We start from the raw sequence: 27168 nt of genomic DNA on the forward strand, positions 1-27168 counted from the left end.
AATAATTTCAGTGAGAAACCTTAAGTTTGTGAAAAAGTTAACGATTTTTTTTAATTTGAACGCATTTGGCGGTGTATTGGTAGCATGAAATATAAAAAAATTAGCCTAGATCAATACTTTGGGTTGTCTACTACACTACACTAAGGGGAATATTTATCAAAGTGTCAACTATGTTGCATTCGCAGGCCTCAATACTTTTACCAAACATCGGCAAACATCGTGGCCACGGATCTGATTACAATCTCCTTAGTTATCAAAAAAGCCGTAAAAAAAACCTGCGTCAAGTACGGTGCGAAGAGCATCGGACTGGTGTTAACTAACAGTCATCGATGTCACGGCTACTCTTGCTTTTCCCAACTTTATTTATACCATTACATTACTATCCACGAACAAGCACATTTCTCTTTAGCACATTATTGTTTATAGTGTAAATGTATTTTTTTTCTTAGCAGGACTAATTACGAATATAGCAAGTAGCGACATATTTAGGGCAAAGTGGAGAGGGAATTATTAAAATTCTTTTTAATATTGGACATAAATATTTTAGTATATATACACACACACACACACACAAATATATATATATATATATATATATATATATATATATATATATATATATATGTGTGTGTGTGTGTTATGTCAGAAATCTTTTGCAAACATATTTACATGTCCTGAAGTTCCTTTTTATGTTCTAAACAATGTTGTCTGTCATATCTCTGTGTTTATTTATACCACTATATATATATATTGTAAATGTATTATTATTCTGAGCAGGAATAATTTTGAATATAACATGTAATCAGAGTATCATATGTATTTATTTGAAATATATGGATATTTTAAAGGGATAAGTAAAACTTTAAGTTGCACTAGTGGGAGCTAGCTGCTAATTGGTGACTGCACACATTTGTCTCTTGTGATTGGGCTAAATAGATGTGTTCAGCTAGCTGCCAGTAGTGCAATGCTGTTCCTTTAGCAAAGGATAACAAGAGAATGAAGCAAATTTGATAATAGAAGTACATTGGAAAGTTGCTTGAAATTGTATGTTCTATCCAAATCATGAAATAATATGTTGGGGTTTCCTGTCCCTTTAAAAGCTGGCCCAGTGGAGAAATAATGGTTTCTCCTGGGTTGGAAGGATGTCAGCAGTAAAGATGACCATCTTGCCCTGACTGCTTTATCTCTTCAGAACCCTACCCATAGGAGTTGTATATCCTGACATTGACAGAATTCAATAGGAAATTCTGGCCTTTATACGGTGAAAGAGGATGGCCAGAATAGCGGGGAAAACTATGACCAAACATAGAAGCCTGGGAGGGTTGGGAATACCTAACCTAACCGATTACTATAAGGCAGCCAGATTAGCCCAGGACGCTTAAATACTTAGAGCCAAAGAAGAAGCACTCTGGATACAACTAGAGGCAGACATAGGAAAAAATAACAGAATAGATTCAGTCATATGGGAACACAAACATAACACACGAGAGACGAAACAACATAACCCCATAACAAGCGACACTACACAGCACACTTGGTCAGAACTGGCACATAAAAAAGGGATGTGCCTTATGAGATCATTACTGAGGCCCATCAGATACCTAGTACATGAGGAAGCTTGGAGAGAAATCAGTAAATGGGAAAATAAGGGACTATATCGGGTGGCAGGCCTTTTGATACAGAATAAAGCCGTGACTTATACTCAATTAAAAGAAAAGGTGTCCCCTATCAAAGTACACTGGTATTTATACCTCCAACTGTCATCGGCCTTGCACATTAAAGACAATGTTTAGATGGTACCTAACACCCCTTAAAACTGTGCATTTATCACATAACAACTCGGGACTATGCTACAGGGGATGCGGAGAGCTAGGCACTTACAGACATATGATCTGGGACTGTACAAGGGTACAAGACTTATGGAAGTCACTTTCATCTCTACTTAGCTACCTCCTAGATGAACAGATACAGATCAGCATTTCACAAGCACTGCTACATGAACGAGATACAAAATACAATAGACCAATAAACATTTTTATGTACGGTAGTGAGAACATGCATTGCAAAATATTGGAAGGTGGGTACACCGAAATGGCAAGAAATTAAGTGCAAAATTCAGCATGTATATAATATGTATGATCAAGCAGCATGGTCGATGGGAACTAAAGATGTGAACGATGAAATATGGTTCTACTGGACCTATATGAACGGTTTAGACCACTCCAACTAAGACTATCAGCTATAGGTCAAAGACAGGGCGGGTTATAAACGAGTGGAGGGGTAAGGGACAGGGCAAAACAAGACTCCTAGGGTATTATACAACCACATAACCGATGAGACCACTCTCTGGCATCCAACTATTTAACATGTTAATTTGATTTTATATTTTTGTTCAATAATAATTATTAAAACTTTGTACAAGTTGTTATAATGTTTTTGTTCAACTATAGAGAAATCTGACCCCCCACATTCGGACTGCTTGTACGTAGAATTCATACAGACATGTGGAGTGAAGAAAGGAATGGATAAATCATCATAACCCTAGATGGTTCTTATGTTATGTACATTTAACAGACAAAGTCATGTATTGTTCCCATAAATATGTACAACTTGACTAGCAAAGATGTAATATGTATGTTTGTTTCTCTTTAATAAAAATTATTTAAACATAAAAGCTGGCCCAGATTCCTCTCTGCACCTGTCTAACCCCTCCTGATTGCAATCTATTTTTCAAAAACACCCCTTCACAGGTGTTATAAAATGGCCTGGCATATAAGATGACATTTCTTACTGAAAAAGAAATTCAAGAGAAGGAAGAAATACACTGAAAATAGCATGACAGTAAAGAGGTGATTTTAATGTATGCTGTATCTGAATCATGACAGTTTAAAGTTAGGTGGGCTATCCCTATGAGCTATCAGCTTAAGATTCTATTGAATCAAACATCAATTTGAATTTTAAAATCCTTGTCTAATATATTACACTGTGTGTCCTAATGTCATCATCAATGTTTATCTTTAATACTAATTTCACATATACATACTTTCAAAGTATAATACACAATGTAACAAATGGCACTTTCTGATGAGTGATCAATGACACAAGTATCGAGTAATTTGATTCATTAGTGAAAGTTTATAATGTATATTTGAATCAAATTGGCTGATGTCATAAATCATGTGATTATGCATATACCAATCAAAAGTGGTGGAAAATTCACTAGTGTGTGGGTTATTTAGGAGTTTGCGTCATAATTGGTGCAAAAAGTGTTGCGTCAAATATGGCGCGAAGTGGAGAGTGGGACTTGTATTACATGGCTTAAACGTGATGCACATAGATTTTTCCAAAAAATAAAAAGGAAGTTAGCTATATTATGTTGTGTATTTATTTCATTTTTATCTCTATATCTATTAGTGTGACAAATTTGGGGCAAAATTTTTCACCAAATATGTAGAAATAATATTGTCCCCTTGATTTGTAATGAGAGACAAAGTTGTAGCATAATCCATCAGTAGTAATGTATTTTTATCCCTATATCTACTAGTGCACCAAATGTGGAGCAATAATATTGTTTGATTTAGAAAGGGTATACAATTTTAATAAAGTTTCTAATTTACTTTTATTATGTTATATACTTCATTCTCTTGCAGCATCGAACATAAGCTTTCTGTGTTTTCAGACTCCCATTGAGTTCTATGGCATACGCGACCTGAAGGGTTGTGGATTAAAAACCAGGTACGCTGAGTCGGAAAAGACGTGAGCGTAACTGTAGAAATGTTGATAACTTTGTTAGAGCTTCAAATAGTGTTGAACAGGAGAGCAAATTAACACTAATCTGCTCGAATTCCACAGGTTGTCAACTTTCATCGGTGTGCGTCGGATTGAGATTGCAGGATTTTATTTTACGTCACAAATTTCAACATTTGCCCATCTTGACGCTTTGATAACTACGGCGGATCAATCTCGTGACAATTACAACGTGGAATTCCAGCGTATTTTCAGTTGACGCTTTAATAAATATCCCCCTAAAGCTAAAATTAACCCTACAAGCTCCCTAATTAAGCCCTTTACTGCTGGGCATAAGACACGTGTGGTGCGCAGCGGCATTTAGCGGTCTTCTAATTACCAAAAAGCAATACCAAAGCCATATATGTCTGCTATTTCTGAACAAAGGGGATCCCTGAGAAGCATTTACAACCATTTGTGCCATAATTGCACACACTGTTTGTAAATAATTTTAGAGAGAAACCTAACAATTGTGAAAAGTTAGTAAAAAAAGTTAACAATTTTTTTTTATTTGATCGTATTTGGCGGTGAAATGGTGGCAGGAAATATACCAAAATGGGCCTAGATTAATAATTTGGGTTGTCTACTAAACAAAAATATGTACATGTGTAGGGTTATTCCGGGATTACTAACAGATATCAGTGTTACAATGTAACTATGGCTAATTTTGGGGGGGAAAAATGGTTTTGAAATAGCAAAGTGCTACTTGTACTTATTGCCCTATAACTTGCAAAAAAAGCAAAGAAGATGTAAACATTGGGTATTTCTAAACTCAGGACAAAATTTAGAAACTATTTAGCATAGGAGTTTTTTTGGTGGTTGTAGATGTGTAACAGATTTACACAGTGTGGTTTTTTTTCCATTTTTTCATCATAATTTATAAAAAAAAAAGTTATAGTAAATTATATGATATGATGAAAATAATGGTATCTTTAGAAAGTCCATTTAATGGGGAGAAAACCGGTATATAATATGTGTGGGTACATTAAATGAGTAAGAGGGAAATTACAGCTAAACACAAACACCGCAAAAATGTAAAAATAGCCCTGGTCCTTAAGGGTAAGAAAATTGAAAAATGGTCTGGTCACTAAGGGGTTATGCATATTGGCATTTTCATGTTGTTTTTGTATTTTTTCGAAAGTTCAATTCTTGTTTTTAAACCACATTGTTTCTACTTTGTATGAATGAACCTGTAAACTGAGCTACTTCCATAATTACCCGTATGTGGGATATGATTGGAGGTGCCAGGTATATAGGTGTTGCTTCATCACTTAATTGTTATCCTATGGTTAAGCGCTGCATGGCACGAAACGTGTAAGGACACGCCCCCTTTCCTCGTGTTTGATACTTTTTTTATGCCGGAATAAAGTATGATCTTTTAACCCTGGTGTGTTGCCTTTTCTTCTTTACGTATTGTCTTTGATGTGGGAAACGCTCTACCTTGTCCTTTGGCTTGCACCTCGCTACTCGTATTGAATAGACCGATCGGTCTCGTGCTGCCTTTCAATAACTGTGATGTGAAGGAAGTTACCGATTTGGTGCATTGAACCTGGAGCTGTGCTACTCCCCTTCTTTATTGCTGCTCCTAAGCCTACCTAGATTTGCTTTTCAACAAAAGATACCAAAAGAATTAAGCAAATCCGATAACAGACAAATTGGAAAGTTGTTAAAAATTGCATGTTCTGTCTATAAATAATTAAAGTTTAATTTTGAGTTTACTATTCCTTAAATGCACATGCACAATTTGTCAAGATATCCATCTTTAACATAGATAAAACATTTTTTTTAAAAGTTCTGCATACAATTAATCTGCTAGATTACGAGTCTTGCGTTAGGGTTAAAAAGTGGTCCCAACGCTGCTTTTTAACGCCCGCTGGTATTACGAGTCTTGAAATGACAGGCTCACCGCTCACTTTTTTGGCCAGACTCGGAAATACCGCAAATCCACTTATGTCAGTTGCGTATCCTATATTTTCAATGGGACTGGCATAGCACCGATATTACGAGTCTAACCAAAAGTGAGCAGTAGACCCTCTCCTGTCAAGACTGATACCTCATTTAAAAGTCAGTAGTTAAGAGTTTTACACTACAACGCCGTAGCATAAAACTCTTAACTAATGTGCTTAAAAGTACACTAACACCCATAAACTACCTATTAACCCCTAAACCGAGGCCCCCCCCACATCGCAAACACTAAAATACATTTTTTAACCCCTAATCTGCCGAACCAGACATCGCCACCACTATAATAAATATATTAACCCCTAAACCACCACACTCCCGCATCACAAACACTAGTTAAATATTAGTCAGTCTATGAGTAAGCGCCACTAGGGGGCGTGAAACGCGTAAGACCTTTGTATGCTCTGTTCCCCTGCCTGTCAGTCTGCATTTTTTTAAGTCAGCTAAGAGCTGCTATAAAGATTTGTATTTTACCTTTTTCCGCCTGTGGGTCTGCATCTAAGTGCCTGCCACCTCCTCTCTTTAAATATTATTAACCCCTAATCTGCCTGCCCTAACATCACTGACACCTACCTACATTTATTAACCCCTAATCTGCCGCCCCAAAGTCGCTGCCACTGTAATAAAGTTATTAACCCCTAAACCTAAGTCTAACCCTAAACCTAACACCCCCTAACTGAAATATAATTTAAATAAATCTAATTAAAATTACTATCATTAACTACATTACACCTAATCTAATCCCCCAAATAAAATAAAAAAGCCTCCCAAAATAATAAAAAGCCCTACCCTATACTAAATTACAAATAGCCCTTAAAAGGGCCTTTTGCGGGGCATTGCCCCAAAGTAATCAGCTCTTTTACCTGTAAAAAAAAGTACAATACCCCCCCAACATTAAAACCAACCACCCAACCCTACTCTAAAACCCACCCAATCCCCCCTTAAAAAAACCTAACACTAACCCCTTGAAGATCACCCTACCTTGAGAAGTCTTCACCCAACTAGGCCAAAGTCCTCAAAGAAGCCAGACGAAGTGGTCCTCCAGACGGGCAGAAGTCTTCATCCAAGCCGGGAAGAAGAGGTCCTCCAGACGGGCAGAAGTCTTCATCCAGACGGCATCTTCTATCTTCATCCATCCGGCGCAGAGTGGCTCCATCTTCAAGACATCCGACGTGGAGCATCCTTTTCAAACGACATCCAACTGAAGAATGAAGGTTCCTTTAAATGACATCATCCAAGATGGCGTCCCTTCAATACCTATTGGCTGATAGAATTCTATCAGCCAATCGGAATTAAGGTAGAAAAAATCCTATTCTCTGATGCAATCAGCCAATAGGATTGAAGTTCAATCTTATTGTCTGATCCAATCAGCCAATAGGATTAAGCTGGCATTCTATTGGCTGATTGGATCAGCCAATAGAATGCAGGCTCAATCCTATTGGCTGATTTTCTACCTTAATTCCGATTGGCTGATAGAATTCTATCAGCCAATTGGAATTGAAGGGACGCCATCTTGGATGATGTCATTTAACCCCTTGAGTGCTAACGATGGCTCTGAGCCATCACAGAGTTTCCCACTCAGGTGCTAACAACGGCTCTAACCCCTTGAAGATCACCCTACCTTGAGAAGTCTTCACCCAACTAGGTCAAAGTCCTCAAAGAAGCCAGACGAAGTGGTCCTCCAGACGGGCAGAAGTCTTCATCCAAGCCTGGAAGAAGAGGTCCTCCAGATGAGCAGAAGTCTTCATCCAGACGGCATCTTCTATCTTCATCCATCCGGCGCAGAGTGGCTCCATCTTCAAGACATCCGACATGGAGCATCCTTTTCAAACGACATCCAACTGAAGAATGAAGGTTCCTTTAAATGACGTCATCCAAGATGGCGTCCCTTCAATACCTATTGGCTGATAGAATTCTATCAGCCAATCGGAATTAAGGTAGAAAAAATTCTATTCTCTGATGCAATCAGCCAATAGGATTGAAGTTCAATCTTATTGGCTGATCCAATCAGCCAATAGGATTGAGCTGGCATTCTATTGGCTGATTGGATCAGCCAATAGAATGCAGGCTCAATCCTATTGGCTGATTTTCTACCTTAATTCCGATTGGCTGATAGAATTCTATCAGCCAATTGGAATTGAAGGGACGCCATCTTGGATGATGTAATTTAACCCCTTGAGTGCTAACGATGGCTCTGAGCCGTCACAGAGTTTCCCACTCAGGTGCTAACAACGGCTCAGAGCCATCGCTAGCTCTCTCCCACATTGAGGGAGATCTGGGGGCTCCCACCCGCTCCTACCCCGGTGATCGGACCTGCATAGTGACAGGCATTGCCGGGGCTTCACATTTTGCGCAGTGACGTCACACGCAATGACATGATGACGTCACTGCACAACTTTATTAACAAGTGACAATACAAAGTATAGGGAAAGAGGGCATGCTGCTTGGACGCCTGTATCTCAGGCATCTAAGCAGCTACAGACCCACAAGACCCACCATTGGAAAGGTATCGCCTAACCTTCCCAATATTGTAAGTCTTGGGGATCTAAAAAAAAATATATAAAAGTTAAAAAAAATTGTTTTAAAAAATTAAAATAAAAAAAAATCTTCAATCACCTTAGCACCCAGGTGGGAAAGTGCTTAGCACTCAAAGGGTTAAAGGAACCTTCATTCTTTAGTTGGACGTTGTTTGAAGAGGATGCTCCATGTCAGATATCTTGAAGATGGAGCCGCTCCGTGCCGGATGGATGAAGATAGAAGATGCTGCCTGGATGAAGACTTCTGCCCGTATGGAGGACCTCTTCTTCCCGGGCTTGGATGAAGACTTCTGCCCATCTTTGGCCCGGTTGGGTGAAGACTTCTCAAGGTAGGGTGATCTTCAAGGGGTTAGTGTTAGGTTTTATTAAGGGGGTATTGGGTGGGTTTTAGAGTAGCGTTGGGTGTGTGGGTGGTGGGTTTTAATGTTGGGGGGTATTGTACTTTTTTACAGGTAAAAGAGCTGATTACTTTGGGGCAATGCCCCGCAAAAGGCCCTTTTAAGGGCTATTTGAATTTAGTATAGGGTAGGGCTTTTTATTATTTTGGGGGGCTTTTTTATTTTATTAGGGGGATTAGATTAGGTGTAATTAGTTTAAAAAACTTTATTTTTTTATGTAATTATTTTATTATTTTCTGTAATTTAGTGTTTGTTTTTTTCCGTACTTTAGATAATTGTATTTAATTGTATTTAATTGTATTTAGTTTAGGGAATTAATTTAACTATAGTGTAGTGTTAGGTGTAATTGCAACTTAGGTTAGGTTTTATTTTACAGGTAAATTTGTCTTCATTTTAACTAGGTAGCTATTAAATCGTTAAGAACTATTTAATAACTATTCTACCTAGTTAAAATAAATACAAAGTTGCCTGTAAAATAAAAATAAACCCTAAGCTAGCTGCAATGTAACTATTAGTTATATTGTAGCTATCTTAGGGTTTATTTTATAGGTAAGTATTTAGTTTTAAATAGGAATAATTTAGTTAATGATAGTCATTTTATTTAGATTTATTTAAATTATATTTAAGTTGGGGGGTAGGGTTAGACTTAGTTTTAGGGGTTAATAACTTTAATATAGTGGCGGCGACTTTGGGGGCGGCAGATTAGGGGTTAATAAATGTAGTTTGGTTGCAGCGACATTGGGGGCGGCAGATTAGGGGTTAATAAATATAATGTAGGTGTCGGTGATGTTGGGGGCAGCAGATTAGGGGTTCATAAGTATATTGTAGGTGGCGGCGGTATCCGGAGCAGAAGATTAGTGGTTAATAATATAATGTAGGTGTCGGCGATGCCGGGGGCGGCAGATTAGGGGTTAATAAGTGTAAGATTAGGGGTGTTTAGACTCGGGTTCATGTTAGGGTGTTAGATGTAGACATAACATTTATTTCCCCATAGGAATCAATGGGGCTGCGTTAGGGTCTTTACGCTGCTTTTTGCAGGTGTCAGCCGGCTCAGCCCCATTGATCCCTATGGGGAAATCATGCACAAGCACATTTTACCAGCTCACAGCTGGTATTGAGGTGAGATGTTGAGCTACATTTTGCTCTCTGCTCACTTTTCTGCGGCTAACGGTTTTTCTAAAAACCAGTAATACCAGCGCTGTCTGTAGGTGAGTGGTGTGGGAAAAATGCTTGTTAGCACCGCACAGCCTTACTGACATAACTCGTAATGTAGCCGAATGTTTCCTTGTTTGTTATGGTTTAAAAACATACGGCCAGATTATGAGTTTAGCGCTAGGAGCAATGCGGTGCTAACGAGCAGTTTTTTCTCACCGCTCACTTACCTGCAGCGCTGATATTACGGGTTTTTACAAACCCGGCATTAAAAGGCAAGGAGTGAGCGTTGAGCAAAATTGTGCTCCATACCGTACTTCAATACCAGCGCTGTTTAAATCAGCGGTGAGCTGGTTGTACGTGCTTGTGGACGATTTTCCCATAGGAATCAATGGGGAGAGCCGGCTGAGAAAAAGTCTAACACCTGCAAAAAAAGCAGCGTAAAACTCAGTAACGCAGCCCCATTGATTCCTATGGGGAAATAAAAGTTATGTTTACACCTAACACCCTAACATGAACCCCGAGTCTAAAACACCCCTAATCTTTCACTTATTAACCCCTAATCCGCCGCCCGAACATAGCCGACACCTACATTATATTTATTAACCCCTAATCTACCGCTCTGGACATCGCCGCCACCTACATTATACTTATTAACCCCTAATCTGCTGCCCCCAACATCACTGACACCTACATTATATTTATTAACCCCTAATCTCCCTCCCCCAATGTCGCCGCAACCTACCTACATTTATTAACCCCTAATCTGCCACCCCCAACGTCGCCGCCACTATAATAAACAGATTAATCCCTAAACCACCACACTCCCGCCTCACAACCACCATTTAAATATTATTAACCCCTAATCTACCATCCTTAACATCGCCACCACCTACCTACATTTATTAACCCCTAATCTGTCGCCCCCAACATCGCCACCACTATACTGAATGTATTAACCCCTAAACCTAAGTCTAACCCTAACCCTAACACCCCCTAACTTAAATATAATTACAATAAATCTAAATAAATATTATTACCTAAATAATTCCTATTTAAAACTAAATACTTACCTGTAAAATAAACCCTAAGCTAGCTACAATATAACTAATAGTTACATTGTATCTATCTTAGGGTTTATTTTTATTTTACAGGCAAGTTTGTATTTATTTTAACTAGGTAGAATGGTTATTAAATAGTTATTAACTATTTATTAACTACCTAGCTAAAATAAATACAAATTTACATGTAAAATAAAACCTAACCTAAGTTACACTAACACCTAACACTACACTACAATTAAATAAATGACCTAAATTAAATTCAATTAAATAAATTAAATACAATTAGCTAAAGTACAAAAAAAACCCACTAAATTACAGAAAATAAAAAACAAATTACAGATCTTTAAACTAATTACACCTAATCTAATAGCCCTATTAAAATAAAAAAGCCCCCCCAAAATAAAAAAAAAACCCTAGCGTAAACTAAACTATCAATAGCCCTTAAAAGGGCCTTTTGCGGTGCATTGCCCCAAAGTAAGCAGCTCTTTTACCTGTAAAAAAAATACAAACAACCCCCCCAACAGTAAAACCCACCACCCACACAACCAACCCCCCAAATAAAATACTAACTAAAAAAACCTAAGCTCCCCATTGCCCTGAAAAGGGCATTTGGATGGGCATTGCCCTTAAAAGGGCATTTAGCTCTATTGCAGCCCAAATCCCTAACCTAAAAAATAAACCCACCCAATACACCCTTAAAAAAAACTAACACTAACCCCCTGAAGATCGACTTACATTTCTGAAGACCGGACATCCATCCTCAAGGAAGCGGCAGAAGTCTTCATCCAACCGGGCCAAAGTCCTCAACGAAGCCCGGGAGAAGTCTTCATCCAAGCCGGGTGAAGTAGTCCTCCAGACGGGCAGAAGTCTTCATCCAGACGGCATCTTCTATCTTCATCCAGTCGGCGCGGAGCGGGTCCATCTTCAAGACATCTGACGCGGAGCATCCTCTTCATCCGGATTCTTCTTACTGAATGACGGTTCCTTTAAATGACGTCATCCAAGATGGCGTCCCTTAGATTCCGATTGGCTGATAGAATTCTATCAGCCAATCGGAATTAAGGTAGAAAAAATCTAGAATGCGAGCTCAATCCTATTGTCTGATTGGATCAGCCAATAGGATTGAACTTCAATCCTATTGGCTGATTGCATTGATTCTACCTTAATTCCGATTGGCTGGATGAAAAGGATGCTCCGCGTCGGATGTCTTGAAGATGGACCAGCTCCGCGTCAGATGGATGAAGATAGAAGATGCCGTCTGGATGAAGACTTCTGCCCGTCTGGAGGACCACTTCGCCCGGCTCACTGGTTGTTGGACTTTTCAAAAACAAATCCCAGATATTTGAACCTGTTTTATTTTAAGAATGAGAAAATCTTTATTGAGTATGTATTAGCTCACAGAAATGGTATCATCAGTGGAACTAGACGTGCCCAGCCTGATGTATAGAAATAAATGGTGCACTCAGTCACTGAGCTGTCCAATGATGGGCTAAGTCATGTACTAAACCCAGATTAACAGTGATGTCTATGAGGAGCCAAGCCCTACTCCCCTACCTCACCAGGGAAGAGAAGGGCATTGCATTAAAAGCACAGTAGAAGAAAGCATACATCAGCATGACAAATTAAAGTAAAAATACACAATACAATTCTAATATACATACCTTAGTCCTGGTGTTGACCTTTATTATAAATAAATGCTCATTAAACTTTAGCCAAACTCATAACTGATGAATATAACAAGTATAACTTTATTTGTTACATTTATAGGTTAATAATGATGGTGTATTGTACAATTCTTACCGTACAACTTACTGTATATTATGTCACACAGTGGCTGCATGTGGTCATTTACAAAAAAACAAACGTGTACTTAAAAAAGCTTTATTACTATACATAAAAAGTGAACTTTACTGGAGAACAAAGCATTTTGTATTGTCACCATTCTTCTCTCTGGCAAAGTGTTATATCCTCACATAGAATATGTTAGAGGTTTTGGCTCTGTATAATTTGTTGTTCCCTAATAATTTAATAGTTAAATTTATTTATACACAAGGATCTTTGTTATCTTCAGAAAGATTCCCTGCTTTGTGTGTTACACACAATTATACATGCAAGTAAGGAGTGATGCCGCATAGAATGAGGTTAGGAATGCATAGCCCATAGAAGGATCAGATGACTAGGAGCCATTGCCTAAATAAGAGACACTTCTTGAGAGGTAAGAGTTGATGAGTCGCAGCTTATACTTACAGTTGAAGTTTAGGTAGCTTCAAAAACCTAATAACTATCAGGAAATGTATCTGGCATACACATATGCACCTTTATAACAACTTAAAGGACCACTCAACACAGTAGAATAGCATAATCAATACATGCATAATAAATAGACAATGCAAAAGCGCTTAGTTTGAATTTTACATGAGTAGATTTTTTTCTGACAAATTTCAAAGTTAGTTTTATTTTTCTTCCCACTGCATCATGTGACAGCCATCAGCCAATCAGAAAAAGCCTATACCTATATTCTGTGAATTATGCACATGCTCAGTAGGAGCTGTTGTCTCAGAAATGTGCATATAAAAAGATTCTAAACATTTACGGCTAGATTTAGAGTTTGGCGGCCAAAGGGGTGCGTTAGCTACGCATGCTTTTTTTCCCCCGCACCTTTTAAATACCGCTGGTATTTAGAGTTCACAGAATGGCTGGGTTTTCAGTGCGTTAGGCTCCAAAAAGGGAGCGTAGAGCATAATTTAACGCCACTGCAACTCTAAATTCCAGTGGTGCTTACGGACGCGGCCAGCTTCAAAAACGTGCTCGTGCACGATTCCCCCATAGAAAACAATGGGGCTGTTTGAGCTGAAAAAAAACCTAACACCTGCAAAAAAGCCGCGTTCAGCTCCTAACGCAGCCCCATTGTTTCCTATGGGGAAACACTTCCTACGTCTGCACCTAACACTCTAACATGTACCCCGAGTCTAAACACCCCTAACCTTACACTTATTAACCCCTAATCTGCCACTCCCGCTATCGCTGACACCTGCATATTATTTTTAACCCCTAATCTGCCGCTCCGTACACCCCCGCCACCTACATTATCCCTATGTACCCCTAATCTGCTGCCCTAACATCGCCGACCCCTATATTATATTTATTAACCCCTAATCTGCCGCACCCAACGTCGCCTCCACCTAACTACACTTATTAAACCCTAATCTGCCGACCGGACCTGAGCGCTACTATAATAAATGTATTAACCCCTAATCCGCCTCACTACCGCCTCAATAACCCTATAATAAATAGTATTAACCCCTAATCTGCCCTCCCTAACATTGCCGACACCTAACTTCAAGTATTAACCCCTAATCTGCCGACAGGAGCTCACCGCTACTCTAATAAATTTATTAACCCCTAAAGCTAAGTCTAACTTTAACCCTAACACCCCCTAAATTAAATATAATTTAAATCTAACGAAATAAATTAACTCTTATTAAATAAATTATTCCTATTTAAAGCTAAATACTTACCTGTAAAATAAACCCTAATATAGCTACAATATAAATTATAATTATATTGTAACTATTTTAGGATTAATATTTATTTTACAGGCAATTTTGTAATTATTTTAACCAGGTACAATAGCTATTAAATAGTTAATAACTATTTAATAGTTACCTAGTTAAAATAATTACAAAATTACCTGTAAAATAAATCTTAACCTAAGTTACAATTAAACCTAACACTACACTATCAATAAATTAATTAAATAAAATACCTACAATTATCTACAATAAAACCTAACACTACACTATCAATAAATAAATTAAATACAATTCCTACAAATAAATACAATTAAATAAACTAACTAAAGTACAAAAAATAAAAAAGAACTAAGTTACAAAAAATAAAAAAATATTTACAAACATTATAAAAAAATTACAACAATTTTAAACTAATTACACCTACTCTAAGCCCCCTAATAAAATAACAAATACCACCAAAATAAAAAAAATGCCCTACCCTATTCTAAATTACAAAAGTTCAAAGCTCTTTTACCTTACCAGCCCTTAAAAGGGCCCTTTGCGGGGCATGCCCCAAAGAATTCAGCTCTTTTGCCTCTAAAAAAAAAAATACAATACCCCCCCAACATTACAACCCACCACCCACATACCCCTAATCTAACCCAAACCCCCCTTAAATAAACCTAACACTAAGCCCCTGAAGATCTCCCTACCTTGTCTTCACCATGCCAGGTTCACCGATCGGTCCAGAAGAGGGTCCGAAGTCTTGATCCAAGCCCAAGCGGGGGGCTGAAGAGTGACGTCCATCCTCGGGCTGAAGTCTGGATCCAAGCGGCGGCTGAAGAAATCCATCATCGGGCTGAAGTCTTGATCCAAGCGGGCGCTGAAGAAGTCCATCATCGGGATGAAGTCTTCTATGAAGCAGCATCTTCAATCTTCTTTCTTCCGGAGCCATCATCTTCCAGCCGACGCGGAACATCCTCTTCTACCGACGCCTACTCGCCGAATGACGGTTCCTTTAAATGACGTCATCCAAGATGACGTCCGTCGAATTCCGATTGGCTGATAGGATTCCATCAGCCAATCAGAATTTTCCTACCTTAATTCCGATTGGCTGATAGAACCCTATCAGCCAATCGGAATTCGACGGACGCCATCTTGGATGACGTCATTTAAAGGAACCGTCATTTGGCGAGTAGGTGTCGGTAGAAGAGGTTGTTCCACGTTGGCTGGAAGATGATGGCTCCGGAAGAAAGAAGATTGAAGATGCTGCTTCATAGAAGACTTCATCCCGATGATGGACTTCTTCAGCGCCCGCTTGGATCAAGACTTCAGCCCGATGATGGATTTCTTCAGCCGCCGCTTGGATCCAGACTTCAGCCCGAGGATGGACGTCACTCTTCAGCCCCCCGCTTGGGCTTGGATCAAGACTTCGGACCCTCTTCTGGACCGATTGGTGAACCTGGCATGGTGAAGACAAGGTAGGGAGATCTTCAGGGGCTTAGTGTTAGGTTTATTTAAGGGGGGTTTGGGTTAGATTAGGGGTATGTGGGTGGTGGGTTGTAAATGTTGGGGGGGGTATTGTATGTTTTTTTTTTACAGGCAAAAGAGCTGAATTCTTTGGGGCATGCCCCGCAAAGGGCCCTTTTAAGGGCTGGTAAGGTAAAAGAGCTTTGAACTTTTGTAATTTAGAATAGGGTAGGGCATTTTGTTATTTTGGGGGTCTTTGTTATTTTATTAGGGGGCTTAGAGAATATTTTTTTATTTTTTGTAATTTAGTTCTTTTTTATTTTTTGTACTTTAGTTAGTTTATTTAATTGTATTTATTTGTAGGTATTGTATTTAATTAATTTATTGATAGTGTAGTGTTAGGTTTAATTGTAGATAATTGTAGGTATTTTATTTAATTAATTTATTGATAGTGTAGTGTTAGGTTTAATTGTAACTTAGGTTAGGATTTATTTTACAGGTAATTTTGTAATTATTTTAACTAGGTAACTATTAAATAGTTATTAACTATTTAATAGCTATTGTACCTGGTTAAAATAAATACAAAGTTGCCTGTAAAATAAATATTAATCCTAAAATAGCTACAATATAATTATAATTTATATTGTAGCTATATTAGGGTTTATTTTACAGGTAAGTATTTAGCTTTAAATAGGAATAAGTTATTTAATAAGAGTTAATTTATTTCGTTAGAATAAAATTATATTTAACTTAGGGGGGTGTTAAGGTTAGGGTTAGAATTAGCTTTAGGGGTTAAAAAATGTATTAGAGTAGCGGTGAGCTCCGATCGGCAGATTAGGGGTTAATACTTGAAGTTAGGTGTCGGCAATGTTAGGGAGGGCAGATTAGGGGTTAATACTATTTATTATAGGGTTATTGAGGCGGGAGTGAGGCGGATTAGGGGTTAATAACTTTATTATAATAGCGGCGTGGTCCGGTCGGCAGATTAGGGGTTAATAAGTGTAGGTAGGTAGCGGCGACGTTGGGGGCGGCATATTAGGGGTTAATAAATATAATATAGGGGTCGGCGGTGTTAGGGGCAGCAGATTAGGGGTTCATAGGGATAACGTAGGTGGCAGCGGCGTGCGGTCGGCAGATTAGGGGTTAAAAAAATTTAATAGAGTGTCGGCGATGTGGGGGGACCTCGGTTTAGGGGTACATAGGTAGTTTATGGGTGTTAGTGTACTTTAGAGCACAGTAGTTAAGAGCATTATAAACCGGCGTTAGCCCAGAAAGCTCTTAACTACTGACTTTTTTCTGCGGCTGGAGTTTTGTCGTTAGATTTCTAACGCTCACTTCAGCCACGACTCTAAATACCGGCGTTAGAAAGATCCCATTGAAAAGATAGGATACGCAATTGACGTAAGGGGGTCTGCGGTATGGAAAATTCGCGGCTGGAAAGTGAGCGTTAGACCCTTTCCTGACTGACTCCAAATACCAGAGGGCGGTAAAAACCAGCGTTAGGACCTTCTAACGCTGGTTTTGACGGCTACCGCCCAACTCTAAATCTAGGCCTTAGATAATAGATGTGAATTTGAGAGTTTAAAATTGTATACTATCTGAATAATGAAAGTTTAATTTCAACTTTAGTGGTCCTTTGACTGCTATTTTTATTGGATGTATTTTTAATGATTGTCATGGCTTCTGTTATAGAGAATACTAAGGCATTTAGTATATATACATTTTTTGTTTTATTGTCCTTTTCAATTTTTTTTGGCAATCAGTTACCTCACCAATGTTATTAATATTAAAATTGGAATACTAAATTATATTACTAAGTCTTATTTCACATGAATGTTTTTTTGTTTTTACATAATGATATTTCAGCTTCTAAGGTGTTTACAAAACGTTTTTAATCTGAATAATAATATTTCTATGATTTGGTAGATTACTATAATGTCCCTGTAAGTTTCAATAAAACATTAAACTTAACTTGATTAAAGCCCAATATAATAATTTGTTATTAATAATTTTATAATGATTCTTTCATTCTCACAAATTGATTAAGCACACTAAGACAATGGGGTAGATTTATCAAGCAGGGATGCTGCAATCTACCCCTGAAGTTTCCGGCTCGCCGGAAACTTAAGTTAAGAAGCCGCAGTCGTAAGACAGATGCTCCTTAACTTATCCGCCACCTCTGAAGTGGTGGACAGCAATCAGCCTGATCAGATACGATCAGGATGATTGACACCTCCTGTTAGCGGTCGATTGGCCACGAATGTGCAGGGGGCGGCATTGCACAAACATTTCACCAGAAATGCTTGTGCAATGTTAAATGCTGACAGCATATGCTGTTGGCATTTATCGATGTCAGGGAGACATGATTCGCCACATGAATCTTGTCCGTCCGCCTCTTGATAATTCGGCCCGATATGTTTTCTTGCACAATTACCATGGGCTGCTTGGCATTTTATGTGTTTATATGTGTATATATGTCTGTAAATACATAAATACACATATAAACACATAAATACATCTGTACACACATATAGACATGTATTTGTATGTATCTATAGGTTAAAGCCCTTTGCCTGCCTTTTTTTTCTAACACCTGAGACCTTGTACTTGTAATGTATTTTTTATGAGTTTTGTTGCATTTATTTTGTTTCACAAAACATTTAACCAGAGCTCTGTGATATTGTTTACTTTCAACTTGTAATACGAGCAGTAAAGCCGACAAACACCAATGATTATTTCCTTATCGCTCGCGCGTAACTTTTAGCACTCCACTCGTAATCTGGCCAATAATTGCAAAGTTTCTCTATTTTTAATGTAGTGAATATACAGCCATTTTGATTTTTTTAACTGGTTTTATACATATTTTCTGATTTAATAAAAAATAAAAAAATAAAAACAGGAAGGGTTTGTGTCTGTTTAAACATTATCTGAGAATATTCCATCTGAAGAGAAAGTAGAGACCACCTATAGAAAATAAGTTTGTTTCTAATAGATTTGCGCACTCACAAAAATGTTACTTAAATTACAAAATAGGACACAACCTGCAATTCATTGTATAACGTGAAATGAGCATGCACAAAAAAGTACAACACAAAAAAATCATAAAAAGATCAAAGCTTTGCTGTTTGAAAGTGACAAATGTATTTTGAAGCTGTAAAGCCTGTTGAACAGTCCAAACGCCCTGAGTAAACCAAGCAATTTAAGCCAATTTTCATGTTGCTGTATGATAAAGCACTGTAATGTTTTGCTTTTTTTCTGGGGCTAAAGGGAACAAACTAAAACTTTCATGCGTTACATTAGTAGTGCCCCACATCCATTTCAAACCAAAATATAAATAATACATTTCAGTCAATAATCCTACCAACTTCCACTTTGTAAGTAAATATTTAATAAACCATAATATCACATTAATGTCTGTCTGCTTGTTTATTTCATGCTTTGCAATGCTTAAAAAATAAAATATTCATTTTAAAGGTAGACTGCCGCTAGTAATAATAGTTATGTAAGTCTGGGGGGTTGTTTGCAATTTATATATATAGCAAATATAAATTTGTACCTTGAAATTGTAGTTTTCACATTAAATATATTTATTTCCACTTACTCATGTTTTCTCCTATTGTGGCGAGCCAAACATTTTTATACACTCCGTGCGCCACCGTTGGCAGAATGGGCAGCCAAGTTAGTTTAATTGAGCCTATAATATTTACAAAACATTTTAAATCCATTTATAACAAAAAAAAATCTCTAATGTTTAGAATTCATTGTAGCTATATTCACCCAAAGGTACATGTTTGTTCAAGAATAAATGAATAAATAAATGATTTCCATATATATTTCTAGTTTGGCCATATACAGTTTAAATTATTCTCTCTAAAATTCACATTAATATTGATGCATTTAATTCACATTAAAATATATTTTGACCAACAATGTTGATAATCTGGTGGCAAAGTTGGCTGAAATTGGGATAATAAGCTTTGGGTTCTGAACCTCAAAATCTAATATGTTAGAACTCCAAATTGTTTTACATTTCCAAGGTTAGTATTAATAAACCATAATTAAACATTTTACTTAAAATCCTATTTTATTGTCAGAATCTCCCACTCTCTATAAGAGAAAAAAATATTTCAACATTTTTTATACAGAATGCAATCATTTTTTTTGGAAAGGGAAGAAAACATAGATCTCCCTAAACATTAGATGCAGAAAAAGGAATGTGAAGGATTAGGGTTTCCAAATATTAAACATTACAATTGGGCCTTCATGGTTAAGATTGCAAGTGATTGGATTACCAAGAAGAATTTAGTATCAACATCCAGACTGAGGAGAACTTGGAAACACCTTATTCTCTCAGTGCCCTACTTCATTTAGCTGTAAAGGTTATCCTTCAAAAACTCCAAAAGAGGAAGACAATTGTAAATATAATTCTAGCATGGAATAAATCCTGTAAAGAACTGCAAATCAATAACAGACAGTCACAATATCTCACTATTTGTGGGAACCCACATTATATTCTCAGATACTTTTAAAAAATGGAAACAAAAAGGCCTGGTTTCACTGGTTCAAATAGAAGACACAGATCTAAAAATGGCCAAAACATTTAATGCCCTAGCTCAGGAAAGTTCACTTCCCTTGAAGGAATTCCTTGCATAACTCCAAATCAGGCACTGTTAAGAGACCATAATTAAAAATGATGTCAAGGATTGGTTTTTGGGAGTGATTGACTCAGGACTGCAGCTAATGCTAGCTGGCATTAGCGCAGTATCCATTTGGTATAATTTAGTAGTCCAAAATTTCAAAAAAAGACAGGAATATCTAAAGAAAATATATCAGAAATGGTGGATAGATTTCAGTGAGATTACAGTAACTGATATTGTGGAAAGTGTTAAGTTAGTACAGAGAACTACTATTTCAAATGGGTGGCGAGAATCACACACTTGAGTCCTACACAGAGCTTATTTGACACCACTCGACATGGCTAGATAGAATGTTAAAGACACAATGAAATGTTCTAGGTGTAGCCTAAGAAATGCCAGCTTAATACATTGTTTATAGGAGTGCCCCAAAATATTATTGGCTAAAAAGGTTCTTAGAGATAAAGATCTCCCTGAATAAGAAACAGATAATATTACTCTATAATAAAACATATGCCCTTGAAAATAGTGAGTTGATTAATACAGCTATTCTTTTAGGCAGAAATATGATTCTGAAAACATGGAAATACAGTTTTAGTCCTAGCATAAAAGCTTTCATTAAAAAACATGCTCCTTCAACTAAATATTGAACAATTTGAGATAGATAAAATTCATGTGAAAGGAGTCAGGAATTTCTTCAGGAAATGGCAAAAAGTCATCCTATCCTTCACAGACAGAGTTCAAAGACAAATTACAGCTCCCTTCAGGAGGTTTGAGTTCTTCTACATGTCGATTTTTGGTGGCAATACATATAACCAGTACCTCCTATGATTGATTCAGGGATATCCGCCGTGATACTTTACTCGTTGGATTCAACTCACATTGCATTCAAAATGCTAGCGGCATATTCCCCTCAGCCAAACACTGTCCGTCTGGAGTGTTCACTGGTCCTACATCCCCTCTTGCAATGTAAAAACTACACGCATTTCTCCCGCGCTATACTGGGCTTCTTCCAGGTTCATTGTGTCATTCGTTCACAAACTGGACATCTCTACCCAGAGTAAGACACACGCTCCGGTATAAGAAGTATAAGCCGGCACAGAGGCTCCAAAAATAGTTTTTGTGCTTAATATGAGGTAACTGCTGATAACTTTAGTGGCACTATATATTTGTGATTTGTATAAATGTAAGAGATGGATAATAAGTGTATTGGTTTGTATGTAAGAGCATGGACACTGGATTGTTTTGAAGTTTGTTTTGTGAATTCTCAACATATAACCAAAGCAATTATACCAGAATGCATATAAAAACCCATGAAATAACAATAAGAGTCAGCACACACATTCTTATTAGACAGAAAGAAAAAAAGCTACATGGAATCCACACGTGTATGCTCAACTAAAGTCCCATCAACCCACCAAAAAGAGCACCAAAAGCTTAGGGTCTGATGATCTAAAGCTCTCCGCTCAGACGAGATGATCTAAGTACGGTGAGGTCCCTAAAAGAAGAGTAAAAACTAAAATGTTATCTTGAAAAATATTTATCTCACTATGATAAGTTCTGTATGTGAAATAGAGACTCCTACTTTAGAATATAAAGTCTAAAGAAATCAGAAAGATTTTGAGTGATTTCTCTCCATGCTGGTGAGCTTTTGATCATCAGTTCCTAAGTGTAGCTTAAAGGGACAGTCAACACCAAAAATGTTATTGTTTAAAAAGATAGATAATCCCTTTATTTCCCATTACTCAGTTTTGCATAACTAACACTGTTATATTGATATGATTTTTACCTCTGTGATTACCTTGCATCTAAGTCTCTGCAGACTGCTCCCTTATTTTAGTTATTTTAACATACTTGCATTTTAGCCAATCAGTGCTGACTCCTAGGTAACTCCTAAGGCATGAGCACAATTTTATCTATATGATACACATAAACTAATGCCCTCTAGCTGAGAAAAACTGTCAAAATGCACTGAGATTAGAGGCGGCCTTCAAGGAGTTAGCATATGAGCCTACCTAGGTTTAGCTTTCAACAAAGAATACCAAAAGAACAAAGCTAATTTGATGCTAAAAGTAAAATGGAAAGTTGTTTAAAATTGCATGCCCTATCTGAATCATGACTAGACTGTCCCTTTAATCACCCTAATTGCAGAAATCACATGTCCCCTATAAAAACCAGCAGTGTGATTTAGCCTCCTATCATCTTAATCATCTTTATCATCAGGCAGACAAGGCTAATCAAATGCCTGCTGTGTATGTCTTAACCTACTTATCAAAAAATTATGTTTGCCGCATTATTTGCAAAATTTAACATGTATCACTTAATATTTTTGCTTGCAGTATTGTACGATAGATATTGGACTTGTTTTAAAATGCTATACATGCACTTTGTTGTTGTTTTTTTTCCATATATAATTGAGCACCCTGATTTATGTTCTGTTTGATCAATATCCTTGCTCTTTCTTTGTGTCCCAGCTGACAGGCTTTTGGTGCCTCTGTTTTGGCAGGTTACAAGGCAAATGAAGTTTGGTTAAAGTAAAGATACTGGGGTCAATTTACCAAGCTCCATATACGGAGCTTCATGCTCCGTGAAGGCTCGCCGGAAACAGAAGCTATGAAGCAGCGGTCATAGCTGCTTCATAACCTGTCTGCCTGCTCTGAGACTGTGGACAGAAATCAACTGATCGAATACGATCGGGTTGATTGACACCCCCTGCTAGCGGCCGATTGGTTGCGAATCTGCAGGGGGCGGCATTGCAACAGCAGTTCACAAGAATTGCTGGTGCAATGATAAATGCCGACAGCGTATGCTGTCGGCATTTAGCGATGTGTGGCAGACATGATACATTACATTGTATCATGTCTGTCCGCACTTTAATAAATATACCCCTATGAATATAAGGATAGAAGGAGGCACTCACTGGACTTTTAATAAGTGAATTTAATCCTTAAAGCGTGACGTTTCCCCTATGAATTTACATATAATGTATGTGTGCATGAGTGTGCACATGCATATCTGGGTGTGCATGGGTGTGTCTTCTAAGCATGATTTTCCTGTGAGAACTGGATGGCTTTGTGAATTTAAAGGGACATGAAACCCAGATTTTTTCTTTCATGATGTAGAAAGAGCATGCAATTTTAAACAACTTTTGGATTTACTTCTATTATCTAATTTGCTTCATTCTTTTGATATCATTTGCTGGAAAGCATATCTAGATAGGCTCAGTAGCTGCTGATTGGTGGATGCACATAGATGCTTTGTGTGATTGGCTCACTTATGTGCATTGCTATTTCTTCAACAAAGGATATCTAAAGAATGAAGCAAATTAGAAAATAGAAGTAAATTGGAATGTTGTTTAAAATTGTATTCTCTATCTGAATAATGAAAGAAAAATTGGGGGTTAAATGTCCCTTTAAGTATATTTTCATAAAAATGTTCTTTATAGTTTACATTTAGATTAGGGTTGACAAATCTGTGGGTTTAGAGTCTGTCACTAAGGTTTTTTCTATCCTTTTTCTATAGCTTTTACAGTATTTACAGTATATAATAAAACAATAAAATGAAACCATGTGTATTTGTACCAAATATGAGTGTTATATACAGTTAAATTAAATACTAACTAATATATGCTCGGCTAGATTACGAGTTATGCGTGCTATAGGGTAATTAACGAACGCAAGAAAAGTTGCGCTATTTAACCCCCCTATAGCGCAGCCATTACAAGTTTTTCAAAACCCAGCTTGTGCGTGCGATATGGGGTTTTTAAGCTCCATACCGCACACAAAACAAGCGCTGTGCACGCTTTTCCCATAGACCTGCGATTGCTGAAAGGAAAGCTCCATAACACAACCCCAAGTCTATGGGGAAAAGAAAAGTTATGTTTAAACCTAACACCCTAACATAAACCCTAAGTCTAAACACCCCTAATCTGCTGCCCCCGACATCGCCGGCACCTACATAATGTTATTAACCCCTAATCTGCTGCTCCCGATATCGCTGCCACCCAACATCACCACCTTTATATTAAAGTTATTAACCCCTATTCCGCTGCACCCCAACATCGCTGCCACTATATTAAAGTTATTAACCCCTATTCCGCCGCTCCCCGACATCGCTGCAACTAAATAAAGTTAATAACCCCTAAACCTCTGGCCTCCCACATCACTAAAACTAAATAAACCTATTAACCCCTAAACTGCCAGCCTCCAACATAGCAACAACCTAAATTAAACTATTAACACCTACCCCTAAACCTAACCCTAACCCTAACACCCCCTATATTTAACATAATTAAAATAGATCTAAATTAAATTTACAATTATTAACTAAATAATTCCTATTTAAAACTAAATACATGCTTACCTGTGAAATAAAACCTAAGGCCTAGATTTAGAGTTGGGCGGTAGCCGTCAAAACCAGCGTTAGAGGCTCCTAACGCTGGTTTTTACCGCCCGCTGGTATTTGGAGTCAGTCATTAAAGGGTCTAACGCTCACTTTTCAGCCGCGACTTTTCCATACCGCAGATCCCCTTACGTCAATTGCGTATCCTTTCTTTTCAATGGGATCTTTCTAACACCGGTATTTAGAGTCTTGGCTGAAGTGAGCGTTAGAAATCTAACGACAAAACTCCAGCCGCAGAAAAAAGTCAGTAGTTAAGAGCTTTATGGGCTAACGCCGGTTTATAAAGCTCTTAACTACTGTGCTCTAAAGTACACTAACACGCATAAACTACCTATGTACCCCTAAACCAAGGTCCCCCTACATCGCCGCCACTCCTAATCTGCCGACCGCCACCTACGTTATACTTATGTACCCCTAATCTGCTGCCCCTAACACCGCCGACTACTATATTATATTTATTAACCCCTAATCTGCCCCCCTCCACCTGCCTACACTTATTAACCCCTAATCTGCCGAGCGGACCGCACCGCTACTATAATAAAGTTATTAACCCCTAATCCGCCTCACTCCCGCCTCAATAACCCTATAATAAATAGTATTAACCCCTAATCTGCCCTCCCTAACATCGCCGACACCTAACTTCAATTATTAACCCCTAATCTGCCGACCGAATCTCGCCGCTACTGTAATAAATGGATTAACCCCTAAAGATAAGTCTAACCCTAACCCTAACACCCCCCTAAGTTAAATATAATTTAAATCTAACAAAATAAATTAACTCTTATTAAATAAATTATTCCTATTTAAAGCTAAATACTTACCTGTAAAATAAACCCTTATAGCTATTTTAGGATTTATATTTATTTTACAGGTAACTTTGTATTTATTTTAACCAGGTACAATTGGCTGATCGGAACAGCCAATAGAATGCGAGCTCAATCTGATTGGCTGATCGGATCAGCCAATCGGATTGAACTTGATTCTGATTGGCTGATTCCATAAGCCAATCAGAATTTTCCTACCTTAATTCCGATTGGCTGATAGAATCCTATCAGCCAATTGGAATTCAAGGGACGCCATCTTGGATGACTTCCCTTAAAGGAACCGTCATTCTTCACTTGGACGTCGTCGGAAGAAGATTGATCCGCGCTGGAGGTCTTCACGATGGAGCCGTTCCTCATCGGATGAAGATAGAAGATGCCGCTTGGATCAAGATGGTTGCCGGTCTGGATCGCCTCTTCTTCCCGGATAGGATGAAGACTTTGGAGCCTCTTCTGGACCTCTTCAGCCGCAGGATTAAGGATCGCCAGCCCCCGCTTGGGTTGGATGAAGATTTTGGAGCCAGGACCGATCGGTGATACCCGGTGAGGTGAAGATAAGGTAGGAAGATCTTCAGGGGCTTAGTGTTAGGTTTATTTAAGGGGGGTTTGGGTTAGATTAGGGGTATGTGGGTGGTGGGTTGTAATGTTGGGGGGGGTATTGTATGTGTTTTTTTACAGGCAAAAGAGCTGAATTTCTTGGGGCATGCCCCGCAAAGGGCCCTGTTCAGGGCTGGTAAGGTAAAAGAGCTTTGAACTTTTGTAATTTAGAATAGGGTAGGGCATTTTTTTTATTTTGGGGGGCTTTGTAATTTCATTAGGGGGCTTAGAGTAGGTGTAATTAGTTTAAAATTGTTGTAATATTTTTCTAATGTTTGTAAATATTTTTTTATTTTTTGTAACAGTTCTTTTTTATTTTTTGTACTTTAGTTAGTTTATTTAATTGTAGTTATTTGTAGGTATTGTATTTAATTAATGTATTGATAGTGTAGTGTTAGGTTTAATTGTAGGTAATTGTAGGTATTTTATTTAATTTATTTATTGATAGTGTTGGTTTAGGTTTAATTGTAACTTAGGTTAGGATTTATTTTACAGGTAATTTTGTAATTATTTTAACTATTTTAGCTATTAAATAGTTCTTAACTATTTAACCCTTTAGTGACAGGGTTAAAGTGCCTACATCAGAACACCTGTTCCGATGTAGACAAATTGAAACTACGCGATCGTGCATACGATCGCGAGATTTCAATTATTGGATCGCATCTGGGGGGCGTCCCTACAACCCTAGGAACGCCCTCCAGACCGCGATCAAGTCCTTGAAGCACAGAAGGCTTCAGGACAGCCGTTTGTTATGACGTTCTATTCCGTCATAACGGCTTTAAAGCCCAGTGTAATTATGACGGAATAGAACGGCATAACGGCGTTAAAAGGTTA

Source organism: Bombina bombina, chromosome 1, assembly GCF_027579735.1.
Source record: "Bombina bombina isolate aBomBom1 chromosome 1, aBomBom1.pri, whole genome shotgun sequence".
NCBI classification, from domain to species: domain Eukaryota; kingdom Metazoa; phylum Chordata; class Amphibia; order Anura; family Bombinatoridae; genus Bombina; species Bombina bombina.